At 51.6% G+C, this 18,729-nt stretch overlaps 1 protein-coding gene across 2 annotated transcripts in view; it reads left to right on the top strand.

Moving 5' to 3' along the window:
• The first annotated feature begins 34 nt into the window (after positions 1-34).
• Positions 35-18,729, top strand: part of LMNA (lamin A/C) — a 46,757-nt gene continuing 28,062 nt past the window's right edge. Inside the window, exons 1-2 of one of the 2 annotated variants that reach the window (XM_054691866.1) lie at positions 35-281; positions 16,844-17,058. The gene's annotated coding sequence lies outside the window, so the exon portion shown is untranslated. The remainder of the gene's footprint in view (positions 282-16,843; positions 17,059-18,729) is intronic. The other variant, XM_037501155.2, reaches the window with a different exon arrangement.

Genomic DNA, 18,729 nt, shown 5'->3' with positions numbered 1-18,729 from the left:
CCTCCCCGCCGCCCTCCCGCTCGGCTCCCCGCCTCCCACTCTCCCTGAGTCGATCGCTGCTCCGGGCCGCGGGGAGAGGCTCTCCGCAGAGCAGACAAAGCCCGCAGCCGCGATGCGGGGAGGATCCGGCTCTGCGTGCATTGGGGGCCAGGATGGGGTGCCGGGCTGGAGGGTGAGACCCCCTAGCAAAAAACGGGGTTCCCTCATCCCCAAGCCGCGAACCATCTCCCCTCCTTCCCTCCACCCCCAGTCTTGAAGATCTGAGAGGCACCGACTGGGAGGTGAGTTAGTTCACGTCCTTCTGGTCTGTGGAGGGGAGCTGGGAGGGCTGTGGAGTGGTGAGGATGGAGGGCGAGGAGCGGACTGGGGGGCAGAGAGTGGGGAGGCAAGGGCAAACTTAAAAGCAAAATGTGTAACAGCTGAGAAGCTTGAGGTTTGGGTGCGACAGAAGGAGGGGGCATGGAATCAAGCGAGGGGCCCTGACCTTCAGGCCGGGGCCATGCACATAGCTTTGGGGTGATTTGTACTTCAGCGTCCACCGTCATTCCACATTGTTTCGCCCACCTCTCTGCCAAGGAAAACCCTTTAGTTCAGCTCCTTTGATTCCGGAGATTTGGTGAAAGTCAAAGTAAGTTTTTAAGGTTTGAATTAGACAGTTGGGTTCTTTTGGAGGGAGTTTGGGGGAGTAGGGAGTGTATAAAATCTTCTCCCCTTAAACTTAAGCTTTTTTTGGGGGGTCACCTTTTTTATGCTTGGGTCTTTCCCAAGAGGAAAAGGATGACATGGGGGGGCATGAGGGGTTGAGGTCAGATTTTAAGAAGATATTTCCAAAAGTTTTTTTAAGAATGGGTGAGCTGCAGTGGTAAGGTGTCCTTTAGTCATGTGCGGTGGAAACCAAAACTCTGGACTAGCTTGTGAGGTAAAACCCTGCTTGGAAGCAGAAGAACAGATGAGATGACCTCATCCACCTGGCACTGTGAGGCCCTGAGGGCTGAGGGCTGAAGCCCAGTTGCTCCTATTGATTCCTGGAAAGAGTACATTGGCACAGCAGTGGGGGACAGGGCAGAGGATCTCAGGAGGACTGGCACACTGTGGGACTCTGGCTCCTTTGCTAGGCAGAGATCCAGGGGAGGGAAGCCATGACTAAGGAACCCCCAAAGGACCTGGAGTTGGGATTGAAGATTTAACATAAGATTAACAAGAAGCATTGTGGGATTGGGTGCTACCCCCACCAAACAAGGGTAGGAGAAGAATTGGAGGGTCAAGGTCATGTGGGAGTGGGCTGTTTCTGACTTTTGCCCCCCCTTTTCAAAAAATATTTATGCATACATGAGCTGGGGTGTAGGCCAGACATGGGGGATGGTGGTGAGAAGATTCACCAGAGACAGAGTGGGGAGCAGAACAGGCAGATACACTGAAATACACTGCTGAGGGGAGCAGCGGGGCGAGTCAGGAGAGGTCTGTGCGCCATGTGGGTCACCTCCCTGGCCAGGGATGCTGGAGTGGCTGTGGATAGCTTCATAGTGCTGTGTCTTAACCCCTTGCACCACCAGGGAGGCCCTCTTGTCCCTTTTCTATCTGCTGGGGGGGGGGAGGGAGGGCTGTGGTACTGGGGACCATGGAGCTGTGTCACTGGGGAAAATCTCCCATTCTGCTCAGGTGACCATCTATCACATTAATAGAGCTAGCAAATAGTTGCATGGGGCTTATTGTGTGCCAGGCATTTTTGTCACCAGCTGGCCTGAGCCTTCCTGTCCCCACCGAAATGAGATTCCCCCTAGACAGCCACCCCTGAACTTGCCCTGCTTTCATTTTCCTCCCCACAAAGCTAATTAAAGCAGGAGGTTAATGACCAAATAATCCTTGGGGATTTGGCCAGGGTGGAAAACAAAGGACAGAAGCAAGTGTGTGAGTGGGGAGGGGGACAGCTGCTGAATGAGAAGTGTAGGCTAAAGAGTGGGGTGGGAGAAGGGGGGGGGGTCCCTTCTGGACCACTGATCCAAGGAGGACACATCAGCCCCTCACCCCCACCCCAGTGCCAAGCATTGTCCTTGGGTCCCAGTGTGATTGCAGACAAATATCCAAAGCAGGGGAGGTACAGTGCCTGCACACCACACCTTGGGGGCAGGACTCATGGCTGAGCACAGGAAGGTTTTCCATAGCACTAGTGCATACCCAGAGTGTGTGCCTGCACATTATAGGGGTGGGGGGGTCGGTGGGGGGGATGCACCCACACTGGCAATCACCAGAGTGCCTGGGTGGTCCAGGTGCCTGAGTGTGGGTTACTTGAGGAACTGGATTCTTGGGGCAGGGTTTTGATGAGTCCTGATGGCCTTCTTTGTTCAGCCGCAGCCCCCAAACACACACACTTGGCTGAGCTAGTTTCTCTGTATGGGCACTCCTCTTCCTCATTCCTGCCCAGTCTAGAATTATGATGACAAGGAGGGATAAGAGCCAAAGGCCTTACTTTATACAATTTGGCCTTACTTTATGCAATTCACCCCATGCCCCATTCTCTGCCTTGCCAGAAAGGCGTGTCGGTGGGCACATATCTCTCTTGAAGGACTTGAAGACTGTGTCTCTCCTTGTCATTGTCTCTTACCCTTGCCCCCCAGTGCCTAGCACATGGCCTTCCTAGAGCAGCTCAGTAGGCTATGTTAGGTGTAACTGCTTCATGGTGAAGAGGAAGGAGCAGGCTCTTGGAGCCAAACATGCTGCTTGTTAGTTCCATCCCTTAGGCAAGCATTTACTGCAGAACTTTGATTTCCTCATCTCTGAAGTGGAAATAATAAGCCAAGTTCCTAGCACGGGGCCTGGCTACCTTAGGTGTTTAAAAAATCTGTTCATTTTCAAGCCCTCGTTGTTCTTCCCTTACAGTTGACTTTACCCAGATTATAGTCTTATTTTAATTCATTTATTTAGCTAACCACTTCCTATTGCATTCCTAGGATGTGCCAGGACTGGCGGAGATCCGAATCACTGGGCATCCCTTGAATTCCATTTTAGATCTAGACTGGCAGAAAAAAATATCATCCCAAACAAACTACAGATAATTCCAAAAATTATTCCTATTGAGCAATGGAATGCAGGCAAACTCTGCCCTCTCCCCACCTCATACATACACACATAGGCCAGACTCCTGGACCCCGTAGAGTTGTTGAGTTAGCTGTCTGCACACTGTGTGTTTATGTGCAAATGAGTCTGAGTGCATGCATGTGTGTGTGTGCGTATACACAAGCCTGGCAGCAGGGCATGAAAGATGACCCAGGGTTTGTGTGGAGGCTGGAGAACAGGAAGGGGTGGGGGAAACAGACTGTGTTTATCTGGTGGAACTCTGTGCCTTTGCTCCTTGAAGCAAACCTGGCACCTGTTATCACGTCTACACAGCAAGTACCAAAGGATGGAGGCCCACACCTAACACCTGCCCCCCACATCCAAAGAGCCCTGAGGGAGAAGAGGTAACACAAGGGGCTGCTCCAAAGGCTGCCCTATCTGGTTTGGCTGCCCTTGAAGACATTATCTCGTCATCTCCCTCCTTGATCAGGATGTCCCAGTCTACTGTGCCTCCTCTCCTAGGCTTTATGGGGTTTCCACTATCTCTTCTTAAGACCCTCCTTTATAGGAAGTGCACCTTGCTATCAAACCACCATCTTTCCTTGCGGAAAGTGCAATATTCTCTCTGTTTTTAGAACAGGCTCAACTTTTTAATTTCAATCACTGACAATATATTGCATGAAAGTCTGTGAGACACACATACAAAATATCAGACTTGATCTCCACCCTCAGCAAGATACAGAAACTGATCTACATGACCTAGAGAATGTGGCCAAAGAGGATTAAATGTGAAGGCAAAACAGTCTTGGAACTTGGAGAGTTATAGGGATTGGAAGAGAAAGAAAGTGACTATGGGACCCTGATCTCCAGGGTTTTGAAAGGCCAGCCTGAGGTTTGGACCTGGACAAATACCTCTGTTCCTCCCTGTGCCCACTCTAGCACTCCCTTACCAGGTCCCTGGCACTGTCTGATTTCCCCAGGGAGAGCAACTCGGTGGGGCTGAGATGGAGCCAGGGCCCCACCCCCACCCCGGACAGCTGGCTAACAGGGCCTCTCTGGGACTTAGGTCTGAACCCGGGCGTCCGGGAGGCAGGTGATACTGGAGCTGTGACAGTTGGTCCCCAGATTCCTCATCCAATGGCGCCAGCTCTGGTTTCGAACTGGGTGAGGGAGGGGGTGGGGCTGCTAGTGCCAGCCAGGGCTGGGTGCTCTCTAGGGGCATGGAGGGGGAGGCAGCAGACAGGCCCTGGTAGTTGTTGAGGAGAGATCTTTCTAGTGCCCTCAGTCAGATACTGTGCTGAGTACTAACAGGACACTGAAGCACAAGACACATCTGGCGCAGATGAATTAATAGTTGGAAAAGACATACTACGTGGAATGTCATAGCAGGACTAGAAGTTTAATGGATGATGAATGAGTAGATAGCTTCGTCAATTATCTAATGACCTCATTTTACAGAGAAAAGACTGAGAGAACCCAGGTCCTGTGATTCTCTTGTGCCATCTGTTCAGTTATACTTCCTTTTTCAGGAAAGGGAAGAGGAAATCAGAGACAGCGGTGGGAAGGGACTTGCCATTTCCTGAGTGCCTGTTTATTGCCAGGCTCTCTTCTTGGCCTGGACAGATCTGATCTCATTTCATCCTCTTCAAAACTCTGTGAAGCTAAAATTGTCATCTTTACTTAACATGAAGGACCTAAGGCTCAGAGAGGTTAAGTACTTGCTCAGATCACACAGGTGGTAAGTGGACATTCTAGTGTTCAAAGCCAGATCTGTCTAACTACAGAATCTAGGACCCCAGAAGTAGACAGTGACACCCAGTATGAGTCTTGAGGCTGAGGAAGGAGTGATTGCTGAAGCTGGAGCAGTTGTATAGGCTTCCTGGGTGAAGTGGATCTGGAGTCCCTGCAGAATGACTGGGGTTCATTCCAAGGGAGAGGATTAGAGCGCTGGTGCCTGAGGTGTTCAGGGAAGCTTGCTAGTTGGATAGGGTTGGTTGGGAGTGGCAGCCTTACCTGAACCTGGAGGACCAGACCTGGGAGAAATAAAAGGTCTGTGAATCTTGGTCACTAGGTGGCGCTGCAGGCCAACTACTGGACGCTGCAAGAGTCCAGTCTTCACAGGCCAGCTAGGGCCCTGCTGGTTCTTCCCTGTTCAGCTGGGGCTCCAGGCACTGCCCTAATGCCACCTGTCCTGTATCCTCAGGTGTCATCTTGAGCTTCTACCTTGTCCTTTTCTGGCAGGACATCCAAAAAGTGGAAATGATAAAGCTACCAGTCTATTCCTGACTCAGGTTGCTGAGACCTGGGCATCCCCCTGGGTCTGACCAGCTCCCTGAGCCAACCAGAGCCCCTTCCAGCTGTATCCACCTGCCCTCCTGAGTCCGGGGAGACACTGTTCTGGGGCAGGCTAAAGAAACAGGCATTTGGGTCTGAGAGGGAATAATAATACCTACCTAATAAGGAACTTAAATTGTTCATCCAATAACTATATATTGAACCTTTGCTGTATCCGGCACCATTGTAGGCACTATGGATACACCACTGAATAGGACATGATGTGCCTCCTCTCAAGTTGCTGATCTTCTGTGGGGGAGGTAGGGTGGAGAGTGAACAGGGAGTTGGTATAATTTCTGGTAGTGGTAATAAAATAAAATAAAAATAAAGCAGAATATGGGGTATATAGTTGTGAAGTAGCTGATAGAGAAAGGATGGTCATTGTGAGAATTTAACTGGACATATGAAAGCACAGTACCTGGCATCTTGTGAGCTATTGTTACTATTATTTCCCTTTGCTTCTATGCCTCTTTGTCACCAAGTTCCCCTTGTTCAGTCCCATATTCATGCCTTCTTCCAGTAGATCCCTTGGGGGAAACAGGGACTAGCTTCCAACCAGGAACCTTGAGTTTTTAGTCCTGGCTCTGCCCGCAGAGGTCCAAAGCTGTTCCTTTCCTAGCTTCCACTAAAAGACATCACAAGCCAGAAATCTGGACCCTTTTCTTTTTAAAGATTTATTTTTTTAATTTTTTAATTTTTTTAATTTTTTTTTTTTATAGAGGCATGTTTTATTTATTTATTTGTTTGTTTGTTTGTTTTGTTTATACATGCACTGGGTACAGTCAGAAGCGCGGGAGGGTGAGAGAATTCACCAGAGCCAGAGCGGGGAGCAGAGCAGGCAGAAGGACCGAAGTACACTGCTGAGGGGAGCAGCGGGCGGGCGGCAGGAGAGGTCTGCGCACCATGTGGGACCCTCCTTCGGTGGCTGGGGAGCAGCCGGGGATCGAACCGGCGCCGCAGAGGCCGCGGGCAGCTTCGCAACCCAGCGCTCAACCGCTGCGCCACCGGGGAGGCCCCAAGATTTATTTTTTTTAAGATTTATTTATTGGGCCTCCCTGGTGGTGCAGGTGGTTGAGGGCCGCGCTGTGAAGCTGTCCGCAGCCTCTGCAGCGTGGTTTAGATCCTGGCTGGCCGGCGAGGATCCCACATGGCGTGGCAGACCTCTCCTGTCTTGCCAACTGCTCCCCTCAACAATGCATTTCGTCAGTCTGCCTGTTCTGTTCCCCGCTCTGTCTCTGGTGAATCCTCTTGGCCTCCCGTGCGTCTGGCCTGTACCCCGGTTCTTGTATAAAAATAAATAAATCTTAAAAAAAATTATTTATGTATGCATACAAAAACTGGGGTGTAGGCCAGAAGTGGGGAGGGGTGAGAGGATTCACCAGATACAGAATGGGGGGCAGAACAAGCGGATCTACTGAAATACACTGCTGAGGGGTGGGAGCAGTGGGCAAGACAGGAGAGGTCAGCTGTACCATGTGGGTCAGCTCCCTGGCAAGGGATGGAACTCATGCTGCAGTGGCTGGATAGGTTGATAGCGCTGACTTTAACCCCTGTGCCACCAGGGAGGCCCTGGAGCCTTTTCTAATTCCTTCCTTTCCCCTAACTTCCTCCTTCCCAGTCCTCCAAACTATTTGTCTCAAAACATTTGTTAAATGCATCATGCCCCCTCCTCCTGACCTGCGCGCATAGTAGCCTCTACCTGGTCTCCCTTCTCTCTTGTCTCCCCTGCAGTTTCCACTCTATTCTCCATAGTGGCCAGAGAGGTCATTAAAACAAAAACACACAAAAAAACCTGATTGCAAAACTCTCCTTAAAACTCCATAGTAGGGCCTCCCCGGTGGCGCAGCGGTTGAGCGCTGGGTTGCGAAGCTGCCCGCGGCCTCTGCGGCGCCAGTTCCATCCCCGGCCAGTTCCATCCCCGGCTGCTCCCCGGCCACCGGAGGAGGGTCCCGCATGGCGCGCAGACCTCTCCTGCCGCCCGCTGCTCCCCTCAGCAGTGTACTTCGGTCCTTCTGCCTGCTCTGCTCCCCGCTCTGGCTCTGGTGAATTCTCTCACCCTCCCGTGCTTCTGACTGTACCCAGTGCATGTATAAACAAAACAAAACGAACAAATAAATAAATAAATAAAACATGCCTCTATTAAAAAAAAAAAAAATAGCCTTAGGAAAAAAAAAAAAAAAACCTCCATAGTAGCTGGCCATTACCATGAGATTCAAGACCAGACTCCTCTATCTGGTTAAGAATGTCCTTCCCAGTCACCCCTGCCCACCTGTCCTGCTGATCCTGCCTCCCTCCCGCTCTCCATTCCAGGTACACAGGGGCCCCCATGTTATGCCCATCAACCCGTGCTGTCTCTGTCTGAGAATCCCTCACCCTTCACCTGGCTAATGCTGTTTTTTTAATTCTTTTTTCAAAAAAGATTTATTTATTTATGCATAGAAGAAATGGGGTAAAGGCCAGAGGATTCACGAAAGACTGAGCGGGGAACAGAACAGACAGGCTGACTGAAATCCACTGCTGAAAGAAGCAGCAGATGAGACAGACGAGGTCTGCCGTGCCATGTGGGTAGGTAGGGGGTAAGGGTAGGTGAGGGGGATCGAACTCTTGCTGCAGAGGCTGTGGATAGCTTCACAGTGCTGTGCTTAACCCATTGCATCACCAGGGAGGCCCGCAAATGCCATTTCATCTTGCAGAACCTAGCTTAGATATTGTTTTCCCTAGGAACTCTCCTCCGGCCATTTTTAGGGGTTTCCTACCATTTGTCACACTGCATTATAATTGTTTACATTTCTGTCTCCCCAGTACCTGGGGAGCTCCTTGAGAACAGGGACTGGACCTATTCCACTCAGGTATTCCCAGCACCTGCCACAGGGACTGGCACATAGTAGGTGCTCAATTAGTGTTTGCGGTTGGAAGCGTACTTCTGTCCTGAGCAGCCTCTCCCTGCCAAATATTCAATTTCTCCCCCTGCTCTCCCAGCATACCTTACACACTCTGCTTGATCTCTCCCTTCCCCCACTTGGGCTTTCACAGCCCTCCCCCATCTGATCTCCAAAGGGTGCTTTCTGCTTGCTTGGCATGTACTGTCACTGTTTCCTCCTGTTAGGACTTAGTCTGAACTCATACACGGCAGGAACTAATGATGGTGCTTATGCATGAGCATGACTTTTGACTGATGTTCAGAAGGGCTCTTCGGGCTCTTCAAGCAGCTAAACCCCTCCCTCCGGTCACTGCTGATAAATGAGACTTGCCACAGTAGTTCCTTGAGAGTGCAAAGAAGTACATGTAGGTCACTTGCCAGGTCCTCTCCACCTTCCTGGATTTTGCTGGTGCTATTGTCTCGGCCTCCACCCTTTCTTCCTCCCTCCTCCTGGCTATCTCCGAGAAGTAAGTTCAGTGATTAGAGGCACGTTCTTGGAGAGGCCTTCCTGACCATCCTGATGGACCTAGGTGCTGCTCTCAAGTCTGCGCTGGCAGTCAGTATCACCCCTTGGCTGGAGCTTAGCCCACAGTGCTGTCACAGCCAGTTTATTCCTTCTGCATGCTGTGCCATATTGAAAGCTCCCCCAGGGCAGGGGATGTGTCCCTCCCAAGCGTAGAACTGTCATTCAGTAAAAATTTGTTGAGTGAATGATTGAATGCAAATAAAAGGAAGAGAATCACTGCGTGATACAGAACAAGTCACTCCTCATCTTTGGCCCTCAGTTTCCTTCTGTAAAGTGGAGGCAGGAAAGTGTAGAACAATGATATGATGGCACTGTTTAATAACCAGAGGGGAAAAGTCCTCATTTGTCACAGTTGACAATTTCCATGGTATGAATTCTCTCACTATGGTCAATTTTAATGTGAATGATGGGCCCTCACCAGCAGGTGGGTGGCTGGACCAGAGGACCTCCAAGACCCTTTCTAGTTCCAACATCCCTGCACAAGGTCCGCTCCCGGAGCCTCAGGGCCAGAGGTCAGTCTGCTCCCCAACACATCTAGTTATTTCATATAACCAGTCCCAGAACCTAGATAGCTACATCCCGACTGAATGGTGCTCCTTCTTGTCAGTATTCTAGGGCATGTTCATGCCCTTCCAGGTGACTAACTGTTGGACTCTCCCAGGCAGCCCCCACAGACTCCCCAGGCCCTGTTGTGTGGCCCAGGCCCTGACAGTCGGACCTGTGCGGTGGGACTGTCTACTCTGGTCTCCCCGTGTCCCTGTGTTTCTGTGCCCCACCTTCCCACCCTTAATGGGCTCCCTCAACACAGGAACTGTATCCAATCTCAATTCTTTTTTTTTTTTTTTTAAAGATTTATTTATTTATACAAGAGCTGGGGTATATAGGTCAGAGATGTGGGAGGGTGAGAGGATTCACTAGAGACAGAGTGGGAGCAGAACAGGCAGACAGACTGAAAACACTGCTGAGGGAAGCAGCGGGCAAGACAGGAGAGGTCTGCTGTGCCATGTGGGCGTCTCCCTGGCTGGCCGGGAATCGAACTGGCGCTGCAAAGGTTGTGGACAGCTTCACTGTGCTGCGCCCAACTCGCTGCACCACCAGGGAGGCCCTCAGTTATTTTTTCATGCTTAACATCTGCTCTCTGGCCCTATTGGACCCTTCTTTTCAAAACTCTTATTCCTTTCCTGACTTTTCTCCTGCCTCCCTGGGTGCTCCTTTTTATCTCCTCTACCAGTGACTCTCCCTCTGTCCATAGGATCAGTGGTTTTCATGCCTGCTGGTTCCTTTCCCTGGAACACTTTCCTCTCACTTTCTGCCTGGCTACTCCAGTGGGACCCTGGATATGGATGTCCTCCAAATCCTGGCTACAGTTGATGCTGCTGCCTCCTGCCTGTGAGACCTGTGCAAATTATCTAACATCTCTGAATCTATTTCCACCATCTATAAAAGACATATAATAGTAGCAATTACTTCATGAGATCGTTGTGTGATTACTGGGAAGAGGCATGTAAAGTACTGACTTAGAGTCTAATACACAGAAAGTGCTTAATAAAATGTTGGTTATTATTGTTCAGAACTCAACTTAGTCATCCCTTCCTCAGAGAGGCCTGCTCCAAAACCGCAGTCTGAGTTAGCTATGTAGTTCTCTGCCCCCCTGGAAATCAAATTACCCCTTTGAGGCATTCATTGCAATTAATTGCTTGTTCCATGAAGACAAGAGCCATTTGAGGCACAGCGATGGTGTATATTTGTGAATGAAAGAATGAATGAATGAGTGAGTGAGTGAATGAGTGAATGAGTGAATGATGTGGATGATTGTCTCCCCAGGGAGGACACAGCTAGGGCCATTGTCACTCAGGACTGGCCTGAACACACCTACCGCTGAGAAGGGGCTGGTCCTCCCAAGCCAGCAGGTGGCGCCAGTGCCTGCCAGTCTCTGCCCTTGGCCACCTCCCTTGCCCTTGCTGGTCTCCCGCCCTAGTGTGAAGTCTGAACACGACAAGAGAGATGGTATTTTAAGGCATGATGGGGCTTCCCAACCCTAGCAGTGGAGTTGATGCTTGCTCACCTCTCATGGACAGATGTTTTCCTGGGGGTGCTCAGCCTAACTTGGCAGGAAAAGGAGTGGGGAACGCTGGGGAAAAGGGTCTGACTGAGCACCGGGGAACACAGACCGCAGAGTGGGGACTGGGCTGATGGTCTCCCAGGGACGTAAAACGAGAAGTGGTTGTCAATCAACGAGTCAAAAACTGAGATCTAGGAACCAGACGACACATGGGGGCCACTGTGGTGAAATTGATCAGTGAGAGAGGAAGGGGAGGCCCCGTTTCTATGACAATGGCAATGTTTGTGGCAAGCTGGGGACTCCTGGGTCCCCAGAGCCTGTGAGCAGTGATTCATCACAGGAAAGGGAAGGTTGCGGAAAGATGGTTCTGGGGACTGGATTTCGCTGAGGCTGCTTCTCATTGCTCAGCACATGTTCTCTAACCCTGCCATGGGCCTGTGTTCTGCCAGGTACTAGGAGGGAAACTGAGGAACTGAGGAATTGAGCCCCCACAGGGACAGGCCCCCTGCTCCTCACTGGACATATTCATCTCATTATTGCTTACCATGGCTATCTGGAATTGCTATTACCCCATTTTACAGAAGAGGAGACTGCTCCCCTACCCCCCCCGCCCCCCGCCCCCCGCCCAGATCAGGGTGACACAGATGGGACATGAATGGCAGAACCAGGATTAGAACTCATGCTAGTCCAACCCTGACCATGCTGGTGAAGACCCAGAAAGCAGAAAAGGGAGAACTGGGGTGTGGAAATTAAAATGGTCTAAGACCCAGGTGGAGATGGGACAGGGCCCCTAACTCCCCAAGCCTTCCTGCCTACCTTGCTTTGTGTGACCCCAAAACTGATAGGGAGGGAGGCTCGAGAATGCATGGCTGACGTGGACCAGAAAGTGCGTCCTGCCTGGCACTTTTTTCCAAACCCAAGAAAGCAGGTCCCCATCCCAGCCCATCCAACACCCCCGTCATTTTCTCTGTTCTGCCCTAGTCCCAGGGCAGGAGTGTGTATGTGAGACAGACATCATCATGCCTGTCACTCGATCCTCACCCCCAGTCCCTGCTGGAAGCCTGGGAGTTCCCAACCTCTGACAGGTTTAGCCATGGGGCTCCCACAATTTCAGTATGAGAGGGGTGTCCCCGCCCTACTCCCAGTCCCCTATGGCATGCCCAGCCTTTTACCATCTCTTCTTCCTCAGCAACAGAAGGGAAGGAGGGTAGACGGGCCTAAGAAATCTTCCAGTCTAAGCTTGTTTTGCTCCTGAAGTGAGGAAACTGAGGCTCATAGAAGCGAAGCAATTTCTCCAAGGTCACAGTGACTTAGTGGAAGAGAGAACTAGATCCCTTAACTCCTGGCTCTGAGTTCAGTGATCCCTGAAAGAACTTGGATTTGGCTCTGGGTTCCTGATTCTGGAAATGGAGTCAGGCAGATGAACCTGAGGGAAAGACCACAATGGAGTAACCTGGTGTTGTCCCGTTTCCAAGTATTACACCTGAAAAGAAGGCATGTACTTCGTGCTCCACCCATCCACCTTGTTACACCAGGAATAACTGAGGTGAGGTCATTGGGAAGACTTACAGATCTTTGTCAGGGGAACAAAATCTGGGGTTATAGTGGGCTGTGTGATCTCAGGCAAATCACTTAACCTCTCTGAGCCCCGTTGATGTGTGGGGTACTCTAACTTCAGGGTTGCAGGGAGGATGAATTGTAAATTGTGGTGGTTGGATGGTGGATGGATGATGGTGAATTGTGGTGTGAATGTTCTTGGTTGTCAGGGAAGGCAAATATGCCTAAGGGAACTGGGAGACAGAGCTGTCTTGCAGGGCAGAGGTGAGAAGCTAAGGTGCTTAATAACTTTGATCCTTAGGAAAGCAAGGAAGGAGTAGGAAGTTTCCACATACTCTACACAAGCAACAATTATCTTCCCTGGGGATTGGGGAAGGTGGGCAGCAGTTTCTGCAGACCCCAGGGGTGCCCAGAGGCTGTGGGAAACTGAGTACTAATTAGCTATTGCTCCCTAATTGGGCTTAATTGCCTCCTTGTGATCAGCAATTAGAAGAATGTGTCAATTAGCAGGGGTGGGGGTGATAGCTCAGCTGGGGATGGTCTGGGCTCCCCTTTCAGAGGGGAGGGAAGCATGCAGGTGAAGTGGGTCCCAGGGGAGGTTGCCCCCCTGTGAGTCCCTCACCACCCAACTGTCAGTATGGGGACCAGGAATCTCTAGATCTCTCACCTGCCCTCGGCTTCTCTGACCTCAGTTTACCCCCTCTCACTGGCTTTCTGGTTTTCACACCTTTCTACTCATCAGAGACTTGGGATCTGGGCCTGGCACCACCACTAACTCCTTTGCACCTTTGAAGTTGACAGGTATGGGGTCAGGGCCCAGAGACTTCAAAGTGAAGTCTTTACCACTAAATTCCAGGTTTACCACTAAATAGCTATGTGACCTTAGACCCATTGTACTTTGTTTTCTCACCAGCAAAATGGAGCTGATGATAACAACCTCTCACGTGTAGGGCTCTGGAAAGGAGCAGGTACAGGCCACACCTGCACTTTTTAGAACACTGTCCAGTATTGTAATCTCTAAGGGTTAGCTGGGGTTAGAATTCCCACTCTGTACCTCAGCTTCTTCATCTGTTAAATGATAGCCTGAAATGGTGTTGGTGTTTACTGAAAAATGTGAAAAGATACCTGGGTCTCACCCCAGACCAGTTATTGAATCAAAATATCTGAGACTTTGGATGTTGGTAGTGTAGAAAGCCCCGCTCCCCAGCAACGTTGATGCTCAGTGAGGATTGAAATCACAGTGGATGGCCTGGAAGGTTCCACGAAGCCCTGACTCTTGAAAACCCCACCAGTACCCCCGAGACCCCTGGGGCAGAGCAGCTCTCTGTTCCATACCCCACAGGTGCCTCTGGCTGCAGTTTGATAAGAGCCCCTGTGCAGCCGGAAGCAGATCCCTCCCCGCTCAGATCAGCTCCTCTATAAAATGAAAATAATGACCTTGCCATGTTCACCTCCCAGGGTTGCCAGAGATAATGGTTCACTAGTGATAGGACCTGCTATAAAGGTAGGCAATAAACAATAAAAACCTCTCATAAAAAATATTAAAAAAAAAAGGCAGGCAATTATACCATCCCTCCTCTTGATAAACATTTATCGAGGGCCTAGCCTGTACCCCATATCTTTTACATACAGGACTATGGAGTGATAATCTCCTGGAGAATCTTTCCCGAACTGGCAAAGAAGGAGACCTTTGCGCTAACCTCTTTTGGGTATCAAATGAGCTAATAAAAGGAAAGCACCTAGCATAGGCCCTGCCGCTCTCACAATAGCGGCTTTGCCCTCAGTGTTGTTACCATGTCCCGACTGGAGGCTCAGAGAAGCCAGTTGCAGAACAACAGGGAACTCCCACAAAGGAAGGCAGTGAGGGGCACGTGGGAGGTCGGCAAGGCTAGAATTAGGAGTTGGAGAGTGGGGTGTGTGGAAAGGTAGAGGGAGAAGCAGAGAACACTGGTTCTCGATGGAGGTCTGGGGAGATGCTCGGCTCCAACAGGAATTGACAGCACTGCAAGGGCCAGGCCCCTGCCAGGTGCTGGGAGCAGAGGACCCCACCCCCACTACCTTACCCTCCAGGAGTTCCCCTAATGGGGAAGACAGAGGCTTACACAGTGTCACTGCAGCGGTGTTGGGAGTTCAGCCCAGACGCAATGGCACTTTCAGCTGAGCCTGAAAGAGAAGGAGTTGGTCACAGGGCAAAGCCTGAGAAAGGTTAGCTTAGAAGAAATGAGAAGCTGGAATTGCTAGAATCTACACTGCCAGCCATGAGGGTGATGGGGCTGGAGATCCAAGCAGAGCCCAGGTCGTTGAGGACTTTACAGACCCGGTCAAGGAATCTGGACTTTTTCCAGAATACAGCATGGGTGTACTGTTAGTTTGAAGTCTTTTTTTTTTTTTTAAAGATTTATTTATGCATACAAGAGCTGGGGTACAGGCCAGAGGTGTGGAGGGTGAGAGGGTTCACCACAGACAGAGTGGGGAGCAGAACAGGCAGATTGACCAAAGTACACTGCTGAGGGGAGCAGCAGGCGAGTCAAGAGAGGTCTGCTGCGCCATATGTGTTGCTCTCTGGCTGGCCGGAGATCGAACTTGTGCTGCAAAGGTTGCAGATAGCTTCATAGGTTGTGTCTTAACCCCTTGCGCCATCAGGGAGGCTCTAGTTTGAAGTCTTGTGGAGACATGCCAAGGCTTACATTTTGGCAAGATGGCTGTGGTTTAGGGAGGAGAAAGGATGGGAGCAGAAGCAAAAGTGGAGGCAGGGAGGCTGGCTGGCAGGTCCCTGCAGGTGAGGATTCAGGGTGGTCAGAACCAGGGAGCTAGAGGTGGTGAACAGAAGGCAGAGATCCTGGAGGTAAGATCCCCAGGACTTGGGGGCTCACTAGTCAAGGGAGATGGAGGGGGTGAGGTTGAGGAAGGCACAGAGTGGAGCTGGGGTACTGTTAGGGGTACCTGAAGAACTCCATCTGGGGCATCCAAGAAGGAGGGATGGCGGGTATGGAAGCTGGGGATCATTCTGGCTGGAAATGCTTGCAGTTCTCCACGGACTTTCAGGAATAGAAGGGTCACTCACCCTTGGCCCAGTGTCAGGCTCTCCCTTTCCCTGGCCTCTCTGCCAGAGACTAGGAGTTCCTGGCCCAGAGACACCCATAGGACAGGCCTGCCTGGATCCTTCCCAGCCCCAAAGGGAAGGCTATGTCCACGTGAAGCTCTAGGACACATGTTTAGGGAGGGAACGTGGAGGCTGGGGAGCTCCACCTCCATTCCCACCTCCTGGCCTCTGGCCTCAGTTGTGGCCCAGGGAACTGGTTCCAGGGAAGCAACCTGAAGACAGGCTTTCTGGGCAGCAGGGTGCAGGGGGAGACTGCAGCTTTGGTGGTGGTGGTGTGACTGAGTGTCCTACTTCTTTATTATTATTATTATTTTTTTTTTTTTGTGGGACCCTTGTCGGTGGCTGGGGAATGAACCAGCGCTGCAGAGGCTGTGGGCAGGCTCGCAGCCCAGCGCTGAACCACTGCGTCACCAGGGGAGGCCCTATTATTTTTTTTAAGATTTATTTATGCATACAAGAACTGGGGTACAGGCCAGATGTGTGTGTGGGGGGTGAGAGAATTCACCAGAGACAGAATGGGGAACAGAACAAGCAGACTGACTGAAACACACTGCTGAGGGGAGCAGCGGGCGACTCAGGAGAGGTCTGCTGTGCCATGTGGGTTTCTTCCTGGACAGCCGGAATCGAACCCGTGCTGCAGAGGCTGCGGACGGCTTCACAGCGCAGTGCTCAACCCACTGCGCCACTGGGGAGGCCCGAGTGTCCTACTTCTACCCTTAGTTGGAGTGGCTAAGTGGCTGGAAGTTGAGTTCTCTGCCATCCCAAGAGGCTTCACACTTGCAGGAATCACCAAACATCTGTATCCTTGCCACCTAGCCCCAGCAAACATCTTCATTTCCAGATCCTTCCCTCAGGCGCCTCTCTGCCTCCTTCAGCCCTCACCCTCCCTCATTAAATCTGGCTTCTGTGAGAATATGATTTGAATTAACTCTTGGGAGAAAAATCACATAAACCAGGAAAGGGGGGCAGGGGAGGGGGTGGTGAGTCACGTTTCCATGTGTATTTTTCAAACTTTCCAATGGGGGTTTGGAAAACAACGCCCTTTTGGTTGCCAGCTTGGACTTGGCTCTCCAAGGTTCCCCCGCTTTGTTTCTACAGATCTTACCTTAAATGCTGTGCCCCGCCCCAGCCTTCCCTTCCATCAGCTTTGTCTGCTGGACCCCTTCCCCTTCTCCCTCTGGACTGGCTCCTGCTGTGGGCCCTGAGAAGGCCCTGTGGGGGTGATGCTTTGGCCTTTCCTTTGGTCACTCTCAGTGGTAGCCCTCCCTCCATCTGCTCCCATTTCAGAGTGGACCCATGGGGCCTGCAGCCACCCAAGCCAAGCCTCCAACCCTTGAGAACCTGCATCAGCAATGGGGAGTCTGGGCTCTAGCAACCTGCTCTCTTTGGGCCCCTGCAACCCATTTCTGCACCCGAATTTCCAGAAGATCTGTGAACAAGGGTGAGAACCTATCGAGCCCCAGGGAGGAAGCCCTGCAGAAAAGGGACCTCACCCTGACAAGGTGGGTAAGGAGGAACCTATAGCTTGTGCCCTGGGAAGGGGTGTTAGAATCCCCCTTTGTTTTGCATATGCAAACTGAGGCTCCACCTGGAAAATGGGTGGGAAACTTGAGGATGGTGAAGGAGGGCGTGGACAGGGCATCCTGAGCCCTTTCACCCTCTGAAAACTGCCATCTGCTTTCTTGGGGGTCTTGGACTAGCTCTCCCTCACCCTTACTTCTGCCCCCCCTCAACTTCTGACTAATACTTCCTGGCAACAGTTGCGCATCCTGCCCCCACTGTGCCCATGCCAGCCACAGCCCACATGGCATGGGCCACATCTGGCTCTATTTACATTCACCCTCCCCCTCATCTGTCCTTCCCCTTATCTGCCCAGGAGCCAGAGCAGGGACCCCACATCTCTGGGACTATCAGCTCCCCTCACCTCCCTCTTTATAGCCTCTGAGTTATTTATTTTAGCCTCCTCATCCTCTCGTCCAGCCTCTGGCCCTGAACACTTTGAAAAGATTTATTTATTCATACAAGAGCTGGGGTACAGGCCAGAGGTGTGGGGGGTGAGAGGATTCACCAGAGACAGAGTGGGGAATAGAACAGGAAGATCTACTGAAATACACTGGTGAGGGGAGCAGCGGGTGAGGCAGAGAGGTCAGCTGTGCATGTGGGGTTCTTTTTTCTTTTTTGTTTTAAGATTTATTTATTTATTTTATACAAGAACCAGGGTACAGGCCAGATGCGCGGGTGGGTGAGAGGATTCACCAGAGACAGAGTGGGGAGCAGAACAGGCAAACTGATGAAATACACTGCTGAGGGGAGCAGTGGGCGAGACAGGAGAGGTCTGATGCGCCATGTGGGACCCGCAGAGACTGCGGACAGCTTCACAGCGCCGTGCTCAACCGCCTGCGCCATCAGGAGAGGCCCGCCATGTGGGTTTCTCCCTGGCCGACCCAGTATCGAACTCGTGCTGCAGTGGCTGTAGATAGCTTGATAGCGCTGTCTTTAACCCCTGTGCTACCAGGGAGGCCCTGTCCCTGAACACTTTGATTCCATCTTCCACCTGCCTTCCAGCCCAGAACGGAAGGGGGAAATTTGCAAGGTTTGAACACACCCTCCTCTCAGCTGTTGGTGGAAGACCTGGCAGCATGGCAATGCAGGGATTCAGTTCTCCCTGGCTCAGCCCTCAGACCTGTTGCCATCTTGGGGTTGGAGGGGTGGGTAGAGGTGACCTCAAAACATGTGTGCATAAAGCTGAGCCTGCATGGTGGGGGTGGAGGGCTAAGGGGGGCTAAGGGAACCCCTCTAAGGGGCTAAGGGGCTGGGCTCACCCTCTCTAAGCTGTCCTTTGTGAGGGATGGGGAGGAGCCTAAAAGGCCCTCTAGCTACTGGCCTCCCTCCTCCTTCCTCCCAGCTTAGCAACAGTTGCTGGGTAAATATTTGCCCCACCAGGATCTAGGGTTGGAGCTCTGGCGGCAGCCTGGGCAGCTGCCCCTCTCCTCAATTCCTGGGCCTCTTCTCTGCCCAACTCCCCACTCCAGGGCCCCCTGGCCTGGACTCCAGATGTGACTGCCACTCCCATCACGTCAAAGCTCAGTTCTTCTGCATGGTAGCTTTCCTCTTGACCTCCTCCCTTTCTCCACACATCTCTCCTGTCATCCCCACTTACCCTGATACTCAAC

This window comes from Talpa occidentalis, unplaced genomic scaffold (assembly GCF_014898055.3).
Source record: "Talpa occidentalis isolate TD23 unplaced genomic scaffold, MPIMG_talOcc4v2.1 talOcc4.9, whole genome shotgun sequence".
Taxonomy (NCBI): domain Eukaryota; kingdom Metazoa; phylum Chordata; class Mammalia; order Eulipotyphla; family Talpidae; genus Talpa; species Talpa occidentalis.
The sequence above is the reverse complement of the archived record's forward strand: the minus strand, read 5'-3'. Positions and strand labels throughout refer to the sequence as shown.